General features: G+C 40.3%; 1 protein-coding gene across 2 annotated transcripts in view; it reads left to right on the top strand.

Moving 5' to 3' along the window:
• nckap5l (NCK-associated protein 5-like) overlaps positions 1-14896 on the top strand; it is a 58416-nt gene that overhangs the window by 17383 nt on the left and 26137 nt on the right. Inside the window, exons 1-2 of one of the 2 annotated variants that reach the window (XM_084720291.1) lie at positions 6935-7330; positions 13736-13821. The gene's annotated coding sequence lies outside the window, so the exon portion shown is untranslated. Of the gene's footprint in view, positions 1-6934; positions 7331-13735; positions 13822-14896 lie in introns of those variants that run through there. The other variant, XM_084720292.1, reaches the window with a different exon arrangement.

The following is a 14896-nucleotide window of genomic DNA, read 5'->3' on the forward strand; positions in this document are numbered from 1 at the left end:
GTGGAGAGCAGCTTTCTCCCCGGGCAGAGTGAGCACTTCACCATCAAGTTATTTTCCTTCCGTTGAACAAATTCAAAATAATGACTGAATCTCCACCCGTCGAAACTCGCTTTTCTGCTGCTGGGAACCTTCCTCTGAAAAAGAGATTGCCGTTGTTGACGCTTCCATTTTTTTCTCATCTGTCTTTGCGGGTGCCGCTCTGCTGCCGGCTGCCGGGTGTCGACCAATCGGTGATGGTAAATGATACCTCGTGCCAAACCCAGACCGATCACTGTTCCGTTCACGCCCCCCTCCCCTCCCCTCCCCTTCTGTTCTCTGTGTTGTGTGTGATGAAGGTGCTACTGGCAAATGTAACGCAAGTAACTAGCTCGGGAAAACTGTAATAATATTACCATTTTCAGACGAGTAATGCCTTACACTACTAGTTACTGAAAAAAGTAATGTTATTACAGTAACGCGTTACACCCAACACTGTATCTGACAGTTGTTTCCCCGATTAATTGATTAGTCTATAAGATATCAGCAGATTTCTCACGGTAAAGTCTTCACATTGCCCGTTTTGTCCAACCGACAATCCAAAACCCAAATATATTCAATTTACTGCAAAATGTGACCAGTAGAATCTTTATATCCTCATCAGAGCGGCAGCAATTATTCAAGTAATCATTTAGTCAATCAAAATTCCCAACTTTTCAAGCAAAGCATTTTCAAGCACAAATGTCAAACATTTGCTGGAAGCAATTTAAAGACGCCACTTTGGAGATTTTTCACATTTTCGTAAGATTTTATAGACTTACATGCAGTTAAGTTTTCAACTATACATCAAAATAAGAGGCGCCTTAAAGAGCAGTTGGAACCAGCACATTATGGTATTTTTTTTTTTCTTAAAATTTTGAAAAAAAAAAGTCAGAACTTGAAGAAAAATGTTTTTCCTAAAACCCAAGAAGAAGTCAGTAAATTGCTGGTTTTGTCTAAAAAGAGATATTGATTCTACTATTTACTACATAAAGGAAAAAAACAGCAAATCCTCATAGTCGAGAAGCTGGAACTTTAACACTTTTGAAAAATAACTTAAACATATTATTCAATTATCAAAAACTTAAGCTCATATAGGAAGATGGCGGCACACGAAAAACTTCATACTCGTCTTATAATTTTTTACACTTTGAATTACTTGTGTTTTGTCGGCTACTTCCTGTATATCACTTAAGCCTTGGTTCCACCGGGCGTCACGTCTGCGGCGCGGTTTTGGTCCGTCCTTCACATGGCTTCATGCCCCACCAGCAGTGTTTGATTTGGTGTCCTTAAATGTCCTGTTTTGCCCACAATCGAGAGATATTCAGTTTACTGTTGGAGAAAAGAAAACCAGTAAAGAAACCAGAAAATATTCACATTTAAGAAGTTGAAATCAGAGATTTTTGACTCAAATCAATTAATCAATTTCAAAATAACTGGCATTTTACTTTTGCATTATTTTTGCGCGACATTTGGGTGGAAAACTGTTTTCCAGAGAAACAGAAAGGTGGTTGTTTTTCTAAAAAAAAAAAAGAAAAGAAGATACTTGATCTGTCTGCAGATATTGCAGTTGTGGTGATTCGTGATACGTGGGAATAATCATTGTTGCATCACAGTTTTTATTTTCACTGAAAAAACTGACGTATCTTTTATTGAAAAATGACTGAAAGCAATTACTCAATTACCAAACTAGTTGGTGATTGATTTTAATGATAAATTAATTCTTGCAGCTCTACAGTAAAGTTCTAAGATTCTAATGTGATTTATTCAAACTGCCTGTTTTCTGACAAACCCAGTGATATTCAGCTCACTCTCATACGTGAAAAAAGGAAAGCATCAAAAACCCAGAGAATATTTGGCCAAAGAATAATTGATTATCAGTCTCCTAGTTGGTTAATTGACTTCTCATTTGAGCTCTAATCTCATTTGTTTGGGTGATGTTGTTGTTTGTTTTCCGGGGTTGAAGGACTTTGTGTAATCAGGACAGGAGAGTGTGAACTGTGTGTTTGATGAGGAGGTGTCGGTCAGCGTGACGACGGTGTGACAGCTCCTGCTTTACATGTTGTTTGCATTGAATTTGAAGTCGGTCACATGTCCTGGTCGAGTGTAAGAAGAACTTCCATTAATACTCAGGCTTTACTGCCTCTTGACGTCGTCGCGCCTCGCTCTCTTTATGTCACTGAGTTTGTCGAGCAGTTAGTGAAGATCCTCACTCGGGGGAAAGTGGATGGCAGAGGGGGGGTGACAATAGGCCTTTTATGTTGAGAGTTATCCTCATTCCCTTGTGTTAGCTCCAGGGGACCATGTGACCGGCTCTCATTCAGGTCATGTCGGCCCGTTCAGCCTTTGACCCTCTTAGGAAGGAAGCGAGTCCCTCAATGTCCCATTCAGTCCATACAGATGTCTGTGTGCGTTAATGTCTGACACAGCAGAGGTATGACAGTCCCCTGACAGGCCTTCATTCACATTTTCTCAACCGATCGGACGAGTTAACTGTTTCTGAGCTGAGCTGCTGCGTGACGAGACAGTTTCCCCCAAAGTGGCCAAGTGCAATATTCAGATCACAGAACCAGAACCAAATCACATTATTTTTTTAAAAAAGTTTGTGAATGATTTTGTTTGTTGCAATGGTATATTTTCCCTGCTAGCTGCCTCAGTGTTGCTCGTGCAGCCGGTGTTTTGTCGGTCTTGGTCGGGCTCGCGCTGAAGTTGCTGCTGCTGAGCCTCCTTTCCTGTCTCTGACTGACGGAGTGGCTTGTTCACGCTGGACGCTTGAGCAGCGCGTGTGCATGTCGTTACCTGCTGGTCCTTGTTTCGGTGGTGAGAGCGGGGGTCTGCAACCTGCAGCTCATTAGCTGCTCTCCAGTGGCTCCCTGTGACTTTGGCAAAAAAATTCTATGGAATTAAATAACTTGCCGAATCTGACAAACTTTCCATTCTCACACTGTATTTATGCAGTTTACAGTGATAACAGTGGCAGTTTTAACATCAACATTGGGAGTAATTGTTGAAACAGAAGTTCTTTGATTCCTCATTTCTAGCTGGCGATGGTGGATTTTGTCGGCTAAAATAATGACTCACAAGGAGATTTCATAAGTGTAGCTGGCTAATGTAAGCTAATGCTAATGCTAACTCGACTTAAATCAACTGAGAAGTCTCCAGCTGATGGTTTAATGTTTCCATCTGACACATTTTAAAACAAGAATACTGTGAAATTGTTTTTGTAAAGTTAGCTAACAGCTGCATACATGATACAACGTTAATGCTAACAGACTGAGGCTAAAGCTAGCTGACACGTCACTGGTTGGATGGTGAAATACAGCAGGTATATCTGCATGATAGATGACAGAAATAGACTCATTAACGTGGGAAAAGGAAGCGCAGGGACTCGATTAGTGCAGCGGACCTTAAGACGGGTCACCCAGCCAGACCAGTCAGATCGCAATCGCGGAAGAGGCTAAGCTAACCCGGCTTAGACCTGAGACAGCGAGCCAGAGTCAGATGCATCATCGTCGGCCCACTTCGATTCTTCATCAGCCCACATCCTCCTCCTCAAACCCCCGCAGAACAAAAGCAGATGCAGTGGGATCTAACAAGTTTGTCTGGAGGTAAAGTTACTGCGACTAGTAAGCTAGTGTTAGTTAGCTGGACATGCTAATGTTCACAGCTTATGTTAGAGCAGATGAAGACAGAGGTTAATCCATTCGCCACACGTGTGCTCTTGTGTTTCATGTTTTTGAGAGACAACGACAAAAAAGACGCCACCATCCAGACTCAGGAAATTCATCTAGTTACGATTGCTAAGCTATGATTGGACAGTTGCTGTTTGAAGGCGGGGCTTAGCGAAGGATCGATTAAAACGCTTGTAAAGTGATTCTTACATTCTCCATCTGTAAAAATATATAATTTTAAATTATTTTGTCAACTAAAATGTGTATCGTAGCTCACATCTATGGTTCATAACATCAAGGTAAATCTCTTGCATATTAGTTCGGTTCAGTTTATTTAATTTATAAAAAGACAGCGTTTGGTGACATCAATCATTTACATGAAATGAAAACATGGTTCCACCAGATTTAGCGAGACACTAATTCTCACAATGACCACCTTTATAGGTGTAAACCTACTTTCCAATAAACCTGATTCTGACTTTCATACTAAAAAGACTTTGATTTTGGAGGGTATCTATTTGATTTGATGAACTCAGGCTGCCGAATCTCAAATGAACTTTAGATAAACTTTGAAATCTTGATATCCAGTGAACAGGAGGAATAATTACAGCATGTAAAACCTGCTTCACTGAACATTTTGGCTCCTGAATAAAGTTTTAAGGCAGAATTATTAACTTGTTTCAAACCCAGTGGTAAATGAAGCAGCTCGTCTCCGTCTCAGCCACTAGGTGGACACAGATTAGAGGCCTGGAGACGAGGACAGACTGGGCAGGACGGCCATATGTGTCACTAATAAGAGGATAAACCCTCACTGGACTCGAGCTCTTTTGATCTGGGTGATTTTTGATGTGAAGCTCAGCGTCTGGTGTGTGTTTTTTTTGTCTTTCTTTGTTGTGGTTAATTCTCGCTGACCTCTGCATTTTTCTTCTTTCAGTCAGGCAGCTCCGAGTTTCCATGTTGGATTTATCAAGTTTCTTTTTGTTGTACTTTTATTTTGAAGCTCTCCGGCTGCAGGCAAACTTAAAATTCGGATGTGAATCTGGGGCATTTGTATACTGGTCAAACTGGCCCGACTGTTTTGGTCAAATCTGAATGACAATGGTTTGAATCAACTGACATTCATGCGAGCACCCTGAGGCGGTAGATTTTGACTATAGGAAGTCTGGTGTGGGGGCAAAGTCGATTCAGGTCAGGCCCCTCGTCTACTCAATTAGGGTCAAATTGAAAAAAGAATCACTCAACTTTTAAATTGGTACATATAGATTTTTTTTAATTATTATTTTTTTAAAGATGTAGTCTCCAGGATGTTTTTTCCTTCCATTATTACTTTATTATATTATCCTCCCACGTTCAAATCATGAAACCCGTGCTGCTGTTGTTGTCGTTGCCTTGGCGCCCAGTCATTTTGTCATCAGACTTGGTTTAGTGTGTCTGGTATGTCTGGGGGGGGTGAATGAGGATGAGGTGGCTTCATTAACAAGAAGAGCGCATGAGTCACACGGGGTGAAAACCTGCAGAGATAAACCACACTGAGACGCTATGCTCGGACATGTTTAAAATAAAATAAAAAAAAAAAGGTTCAATGCTGCTGCTGCTGACCAGTTCAGACACGACACGGACTGTAGAAACACGCTGCGTCTGTAAAACTCACTCAGCAAACGTCACTGGACTGTTCGTGAACGACTGACTGTATCAGAGATGATTCATCTGGAATTATTTTGTCATTGTCAAGGAAAAATGCCAATTATCTGTCAACAGGAATGGTACAAAGACGCAGTGTGAAAACACCCTTAATGCGTTTCTGTTGCGATTGTATATGGAGTATTAGAGCTGCAACTAGTGATAATTTGCATTGTCAGTGAGTCTGCCGACTATTTTCATGATTAATAAATTAAATGTTTAGTCTTTGAAATGTCAAGAAAATTGTGAAAAATGCCCATCACAAATTCAAAAACCCAAAACTTTTAATCTGCTATCATAGACGACAAAGAAAAGAAGGAAATCCTCTCAAAAATAAAAGAAAATATAAGTAAGAAAAAAAGACGAAAACAAGAATAACCAATAAAAGTAACAGCAAACTCAGAATAAACAATTTGAATAAATAGGTCTTGTCCAAAAAGAGGTTGGAAGAAGCAAATACTTATCAAAGTCTACCACCTTTTTTATATTTCATCATTAAACTTTGTTTTTAAATGTTTATTCCAGGTCCCACCCCAGTGTTCAACTAACCATTCAAAACACAGCAAGAGCAACGATACAACATGTAGTAAAATAAAAATAAAAAAGGTTATAAACAAAAATAAAAACTGAAGAAAACAGTGTAACAAAATTAAAAAAATAAATAAATAAATACAACAAAGTGAAACAAAAAAGTAAAAACAAAAAAAAAATCAATAAAAATTGAGTCAATAAAAAACGTAAAAAAATAAAAAAAATAATAAAGCGAATTGAATTTAATAAAATAATAAAAAAAGAAATGGTCGACTAACATAAAACAATTAAAAACAAAAATAAACATGATAACATAAAATAAAAACAAAGATAAAAGAACAGAATGAAACTATAAAAACAAAATAAAACCATAAAACAAAAACAAAAGAGAAAACAAAACAAACAAAAAAAAATGATGACAGACATCATCAACATATAGGTAAACATAAACAAACATCATCATCATCATCATCACTGAGCGTCACATTCTTCCTCCCCTCATCCCTGAACCTGTCAAATACATACTTTTAAAGTACGTGTTCCTCAACTTGAGCTAATTAACTGATTGATCCTGAAAGTAATTGGCAGATAAATCAGAAATTAGCTGCAGCTGCGTTCAGTTTCTCCTGTTGTGATTGACTTTTCTTCCCTGAGCGCGGTCTCACAGGACTCGGTCCAACACTTATCACCAATGACTGAGAAAGACAATCCTCTTAGCACAGAGCCTGTTTTCTTTCTAGGCCACTGAATGGCTGCATGTGTGTGTGTATGTGTGTGTGTGTGTGTGAAGGACTGCTGTCACTTCAGCCCGGCTGTCGGATATCCTCTCTCTGTTACGTTCCTTTGTCCGCCCCGTGGTGGGGTCTCTCTCTTTCTGAAACACAACCCCCCTCTCCACCTCTTTTACGGCCTGAGCCGGCAGCTGCAGGGTTAATGTTTAGCAGCAGCGGCAGCAGCAGCAGAGAGGCAGGAGTTGTAGGAGGAGGAGGAGGAGGAGGAGGAGGAGGGGAGTGGGAGAAGGAGAGCGGCAGAGAGGTGGGGGCTGGTCCACAGCTGTTGTAGTAGGCAGGGTCTATTGGGGTAGGAAGCCTGCCTCACTCGCCCTGGAACAATGGGAGACATGGCAGCCTCTGCAGACAGCACAGGCACACACACACAATGCACATGCCCAAGGACGGGCCTTTTTCTCGCTGTAGCGCTGTAGAGGAAACCGGCTTCCTCCTCGTCACACTCGCAGGGTGACGGCACTCTTCACAGGGAGGAAAATAATCTCCTCTGCAGCCGGAAAACAGAAATGTAAGGTTGTGGCCTTTCTGTCGCTCTCCTCTTTTTTTTTTTTTTTTTGGTTTCTCCTCCTTCTTCTCTTACATTTCATTCTGCTGTGAGGAGACCTTGGATGCTGGCTGGATGACTGAAAAGGCAGCAGGAGTGAGGTGAGCTGACCCAAAATGTGTTCCTGAGGGGGAGGGTTAGTGAATCTGTAAATACTGGTTCAATTTTTACAGCTGACATGGTGTTTTTTTTTTTCTTTTTCCTTTTTTCTGGGCTCCTCGCTGCCTGTTGTGATGCCGTCTCTGTGTCAAAATGTGTGTGACAGTGAGGGGACACATGTTTTGTGAGGTTTTGTGGTGTTGACTTGACATGAATGGACTTGAGGAGACTGTAGGCAGCTCTGATTTGCTCTCTGTGTGTGTGTGTGTGTGTGTGTGTGTGTGTGTGTGTGTGTGTGTGTTTAGGTTAGCAAGGGGCTAGCTTACATTTTAGGGCAGCAGCAGCAACACTGTCGTTTTTATTTTGGCTGAAGCGACACAGAATCACATCGGGCTGCACGACATGGGGAAAAAAAATCATACTGAGATTTTCAGCAAGCCATTCAGTCATTGTTTGTTTTATTTTCATCAAATTGAGATTATTTTGACAGATACTTTGATCGCAATAGAGCTGCAGCTAACTATTCTTTTCATCATCAGTTAATCTGTCGATTATTGTCTCTGTTTGGTCCATAAAATGTCAAAACGTGGTGAAAAATGTACATTACTGGCCAATGTGACGTCCTGAAAATGTGTTGTCTTGTCCACAACCCAAAGATAGTCATTCACTGTCATAGAGGAATAAAGAAACCAGAAAACATTCACATCTGAGAAGCTGGAATCAGAGAATTTGGACTTTTACTGCTAAAAAATGACTCAAAACGATTAATCGATTATCAAAATTGTTGTTGTTTAATTCAGCTGTCGATTAATCAATTAATTGCTGCAGCTCTAGACTGCGATATGATTTGTGATTAGTGGAAATGATGTTATTTGCATCAAAATTCTCATTTTCACTGAAAAAAACTATTGAAATCATGATGATGTGACATTTGTCAGGGTCGGGATGCAATTAACGATTATTTTCACTATTTTCTCGATTAATTGATGAGCTGTTTGGTCCTTAAAATGTCAGAAAATGGTGAAAAATGTCGCTCACGGTTTCCCAAAGCTCAGGAAGACGTTCTCGAATGTTTTACTTTGCCCACAACCCAGAAGATATTCAGTTTACTGTCAGAAAAGAGTAAAGAAACCAGAAAATATTAAGATTTAAGAAGCTGGAATCAGAGATTTTTGACTGAAAGCAATCAGTCGATCAAAATCGTTGGCGTTTTTCTTTTGCATCATTTTGCAAATGTTTGTGCTACATTTGGATGGAAAGCTGTTGTCAAGGGAAACAGAAAGGTGGACTTTTTATCTAAAAAAAAAAAATTTAGAGGATAGTTGATCTGTCTGCAGATATTGCAGTTGTGATGAGTGGGAATGATCATTTTTGCATCACAGTTAGAAAAAACTCATGATTATGTGAAATTTGTTGTGCTGTGTGTCTGTTTTCTTACATCTGGAGAGCAGGATTTGTAGTCCAGAGCATCTCTGCAGCTCTACGCTACTTCATTAAAATGCTGTTTTCTCACACATCCTTCGCTTTATTTTAAAAATCGATTTGGATTTTGCTTTGCCGCGAGAATATTTCGATCAGTTGCGCTCCCGTAGAATCATATAGGATTGTTTCGGTCGCGGCAAACAATGTGTCATAAATCTGCCGAATGTATGCGGCGGTGGAGGACGGCGCTGCTCGTGTTCGAACGTGTGACAAAACACAAACACGGAGTGTGTTGTATCAGAGACGGAGGGCTCGCAGTGCGCGTCTCCTCGCTGGGTGTGGAGGTTGCCTGGCACAGATTTGAGAAGAAGGATCCCTGCGTTCAGTTTGATTGCTCTCAGACATACATGGCGCACATCCAACCTTTCAGGCCTTTTGGGAAGGGAGCTCCCCTCCTCCTCCTCCTCTTCCTCCTCCTCCATCCCCCTCCCCCACCTCCTCTCCTTTCCTCTTTTGCCTCTGCTCCTCATCCCAAATATTGCTCGATTCGTCTCGCTACATATAGCCGAACATCAGACAGGAAACGGCGCAGAGGGACTCCGCCAGCCAGCCTGATTCTGTCTCACCCGCATCTCTCCTCCTCTTTGATATTTATCTGCATCTTTATTAATGATGCAGACAATCATGTGGTAATAGTGCGTCTGCAAAAACAAAAAAACCTCAGACTTTGGCCTACATTTTTTTGGGGGGGATGATTCTTCCCGAGTCTTCCCCAATCTGGTTTAATTCCAGCATGTAAGGATTTAGGTTTTTGTCACATTGTTTACATCTCCCGCCCACACACTTTGCCTACACAGCAAGAACTTCGGTCTGCGCCTCTCCAGATTGGCAGATGGAAAGGGTGGTGTTTGACATATCCTGAGACGGCCTTGCCTTCGCCAAATCCCCAAGAGTGCGACTGACATGATTTAAGAAGCTTTTGTGCATTTCTTCTCTCTGCTTCGGCTCAGTCGCCTTTGAAATTTTCTTCCTTTTTTTTCAGCCTTGCCCTCATTCCATGAATCTCATCTGCAGCATCTCACCGAACCTCTCTGAAAACCTGAGATTGATTCAGCGTTTCATCATTTTTCAGGTATAAAAAAAAAAAAATCAAAGTCCGTCCTCGCTAAATAAATACCGGCGTCGCGCGCTCGTCGAGGTCCCTCGTGCGTTTTATTTCTGAGCTCTCCGTGTGATCTGCCGTCTTTGTGATCTCGCTCCACGACACGGATCACAGATCACGGCCTGTCTTCCTTTCCCAGGACACAGGTGCGGCGAGCAGGACACCGCTCGCACCCGATCATCCGCTCCTGCTCCATTAAAACCCAGATTGAGAGGGCAGATGCTCAACACCTTTAATCCCATTTCAGATTGACAAGATCTAACAGGATCAGGCCCCGTTACCCTATAGACCGCCTTTGGAAATGAAGAGTTAATGCTGCGGCGCCTAAACATATCAGAAGTGATCAGACCAAACGCGGCTGAAGAGACGCTGCGGCAGACGGAGCGTCCCACTTAGGTTTTCGATGAAGCCTCTCTAGAAAGTGAACATAATTAACGGGGGAACTCTGTTAAAGGGATAGTTCAGATTATTTGAGGTGGGGTTGTCTGAGGTTCTTATCAATACTCAGTGTTTAACCTGCAGTAGATGCTGGTCGACATGCTTCACGTTTTCACTCTCCGCCGTATTAAACGATGCTGCAAGGATGTGAAGCTTTAAAGAAAAGAGCTGCATGCCGATTTTTAGGTGTTCATAAGTTTGCTCCTGCTTCAGCTGTTCAGGGGGATATTGGATGGATTCCTGGTTCAGTAAGGTGAAACTGTGAGACGATCAGACTGCGCAATCGTTTGCTTAATATGTCAGAAAACAGGGTCAAAAAGAAGGTTTTTCTTTAGAGTAAATCACACATTTCCTCACTGGCTGAAGAGATTTCTGATATTTTTGAGGAAGATGAGTTGAAATAGCAAACTCGACAGTCATTGTTTCTTTCGTTTTTAAAATATTTAGATTATTTCAGGATTGCAATATGATTCACAAGTCATGGGAATAATAATTTTTGCCACAAACTTAATTTTTCACTGAAAAGATTATTTGAATCATGATGCTGTGACATTTGTTGGAGTGTACACGGAGTTTAAATCACAAGTTTCATCACGATTTGCCTGCTGTGATACAGTTTCTATTTCTATTTAATTCAGGGGTCTGTGATTGATATCAGATATTAATATCATTTGTGCATTTAACACATTTAGATACATTGAAGTCAACTCACAAAAAACGACAAAATTATGATTTAACAACTTAATGACTGAACTCTTCCAGACATTTATGACACAGACTGTGATTTTCAAAATAAAGGTGGATCTTCAAGATGATGATATAGATCAATATTTTTTCTTTGCATCGATAATATTGGATCTTTGAACACTGAATTGATTTTATCCACACAGATCGATGCATCGTTTCACCTCCTAGTCTGCAGTCAGGCTGCAGCTAATGATTATTTTCATTGTTGATTTTTTTAAATTAATAGATTAGTTGTGTTGTGTATAAAATGTCAGAAAATGGTGAAAATAATTGTCTTTTTTGCCTACAACACAAAGATATTCAGTTTACTGTCAGAGAGGAGTAAAGAAACCAGAAAATGTCCACATTTAAGATGCTGAAATTAGGGATTTTTCTACTTTTTTCCTAAAAAAAAAAAAAAGACTCAAACCAATTTTTTGAATATCAAAACAGTTGCTGTTTTCCTTTTGCATAATTTTCCAAACATTTGTGCTACACTTGGATGGAAAGCTGTTGTCCAGGAAACAGAAACGTGGACTTTTTTCTAAAAAAACAAAAGGGAAGATACTCGATCTGTCCACAGATACTGCATTTGTGATGATTCGTGGTTAGTGGGAATGATCGTTTGTGTATCACAGTTTTCAGTTTCACTGAAAAATTCATGTATGTACAGTAATAATTTATCATGCAGCGTGAATGCAATTAGAGGAAAGTTACTTGCTAGATTTAAGGCTAAATGGTCAAATTATATTTTGTTAAAACCGTATTATTTTACAGCAAACTTAACAAGGAGTCGGAGGTCTTTAGTTGCACAGCTGAGAACAAGAATCCTTCCTCTGAACCTTGAAATTGGCTGATTTAAAAAAAAAAAAAAAACTGCCAGAAGGACAGTTGAGAATGAATCACATTCTCTTCTCTATTGTCCTTTTATGGTGAGTTAAGAAAACCTGTATTCAATGTTCAAAACCTGGAAATGCTCTAATGCTTCTTAAGCTCGGAAAACGCAGCAGGTTGGTTTATTTGTTTTGTATTACTTGTAATTTATGTTACTACTCTAGTTTCTTGTAAGCTTGTTTAGGCTGTGCACATTATTTGCACATGACACTGTAATAAAACTCAAAGTAATCAATTGATCAATTATCCATTGCTGTGGACAGGGTCAGCAACAAAACATCAACCAAACTCCATGAGGAAACTCAGTAATTTTACCTCGCAGAACGTGGGAGTTGCTGGGCTACCGCTGCCTTGATCTGCTGGTTTGTTTGTGATATTGTGGTGAATATTTTGTATTATGTGTTTTAAAAGGTTAGTTTGGATTCACCAAAGCTGCGCAGTAACTCAAACAAACTAACAGATTGAGGCAGCAGTAGACAGCAGCTTCTGTGTTCTGCAAGGTAAAATTACTGATTTTCCCTTTGGAGTTTGGTTGATATGGCGAGAGCGATCTTTGGCTACTGTGTTCCGTGTTATTGTGATCAAATTTAAAACTCGATGAGGTAAGACAAAATGATGTGGTCCAGTTGTGTTTTCCAGTTGATAAGTGTCAGTTTCAGGTCACCTGTTTGAACTGCTGTGAACAAGGTCGGCAGCAAAAAGGTATTTTAGCCACTTAACAAAAAGGTCCATGTAAAAAAAAAAAATATCAATGGCTGTTTAAGTCTCTGTTATATTTTGGAAATTTTCAGGGCTTTACTTCACTGTCAGGCAGCTTTTTCTGACAGGAAATCGTTGTTATTTAAGCCAAATATCACTTTCTCCAAAATAACCGAAGTCCATACACAAAATCAGTAATTTTACCTCACAGAACACAGGAGCTGCTGGTCTACCGCTGCCTCAATCTGTAGTTTGTTTGTGTTATTGCGATAACTTTGTGTTATTTTATGGCTTTGATGAATCAGAACTTTTCTTTTAACACATAATAAACTAACAGATCCAAGCATGCGGTAGACCAGCAACCAGTGAAAATACGCTTAAACTGATATTGACTTCTTTAGGTGGACCGTTTTTAAGTGGCTAAAACACCTTTTTATTGCCGACCCTGTCCACAGCAGTACATTGCTTAGCAACCTCACTTCAGATAATCCGAACTGTCCCTTTAACAGGGAGCCCCACATTAGACTGAAAACTGAAATCGCTGTGTGGCACTCAAACGTGTAAAGTCTGCGTGTCCTGCGTTATCAGAAAGACATAAAAGGGGAGTTCTTAAACGCTGTGTCTGCTGAATTATTCATCCATCTTTCTTTCATTACACTTTACAATGACTCAGAGATGAAAGGAAAGACGAGAGGAGGAGAGGCTCAGAGCGAGATAGAGCAGTGGGGGCTTGTGGTCTTGGCATGGCTGGCGTCTGCCGAGCGCTGGTATCTCCCGAGGGCAATGCAGCGCCTTCCTCTCCTCCCGGTTTCCTGTTCACTCACAGATCGGAGGAAAAGCTGCGGCCTTCGCCCGCCACAGCCACGCTGTAACAGAGGTGACATTGGCCTCGAAGCTCCCGACGCCAAACTTTTCAAGATCTCATTACACGAACCGGCAAAATCTTGTGGTCTATGTCTCGTGATTCAGGACAGAGACGTCAGGAGGGTTTTTCCTGCAGTGGAGAAAAGAAGGATGCTGTGAGTTTGTTTATTAAAATGTGTCCTTGTGTTTTTCTGTCGCTCAGCTCCTTGGTTTTGTTGTTGGGAGACAGAGGTGCCTGACAGGAGACGGACTCCTCTTCAAGGATCATAACGAGAGCTGAAACCACAGGTCAGTGTCTTCATTATGACGTCATTTAGAAACAAAATGGGTGCATTTTTTAACATATCAGTTCTCTGAGGCTGCAATTTAAGATTATTTGTAATTCTCGATTAATCTTAGGTTTTTTTTCACCTCACTGATCAGTTATCCAGCATTAACAACAGTCCTAAAACCAAAGATATTCAATATACAAAGACATAAATCAGAGTTAAGCTGCAGACCCTCACATTTAAAAAGCTTGAAGCAGAGTGTTTTTGTGGCATTTTAGCTTGAAAAATGACTGACACAAGTAATTAATTATCAAACTAAGTTTTTTGTTGAACAAGTAACTGATAAATTGAATAATTTAAGCTCTGAATAAGTTGCTTTGTTCGACCAAAGATACATAGATTAAAGGGATAATCACAGTTTTTGAAGTGGGGTTGTATGAGGTACTTTGGCAGCAAAATGTCAGTTCAAATGTAAGCTATATTTAGAATATTTTTACCACTTTACCTAGCTGTCAGGCAGCCTTTTCCATCAGAAAACCACTGTCATATAAATCAAATATCGCTCTCTCCAAAGCAACCAAACTCCATAGACAAAATCAGTGATTTTACCACACGGAATACAGGAGTTGCTGATCTAACGCTGCCTTGATCAGTTAGCTTGTTTGTGTTATTGTGTGACTCTGGTGAATCCAAACTAACCTTTTATAACATAGAAGTCACACAATAACACAAATAAACTAATAGATTGAGGCAGCAATAGAGCAGAAACTTCTGTCCTCTGTGAGGTAAAATTCCTGTTTTTGTCAAAGGACTCTGGTGGCTTTGTAGAGAGCAATGTTTGGCTTATATAACAGCACTTTCCCTTCAATAAAAGCTGTCTGACAGCAAGTTAAAGCATTGAGAATATTCTGAATATAGTGTATACTCACACTGACTGAGGGGACAACTTGCTTGAACCAATAGGATTTCAACCTATTTAATATACAGTCTGTGGCTCCACTTTTCTATTTGGCTTGCAGGGCTCATTTTTGCACATGCAAAGAATGAAGGGTTGACTTGCTTTTGATTTCCTCTGTTTGTCTGCTTGTTTGTCA

Source organism: Lutjanus erythropterus, chromosome 6, assembly GCF_056507025.1.
Source record: "Lutjanus erythropterus isolate fLutEry1 chromosome 6, fLutEry1.hap2, whole genome shotgun sequence".
In the NCBI taxonomy this organism is placed as follows: domain Eukaryota; kingdom Metazoa; phylum Chordata; class Actinopteri; order Lutjaniformes; family Lutjanidae; genus Lutjanus; species Lutjanus erythropterus.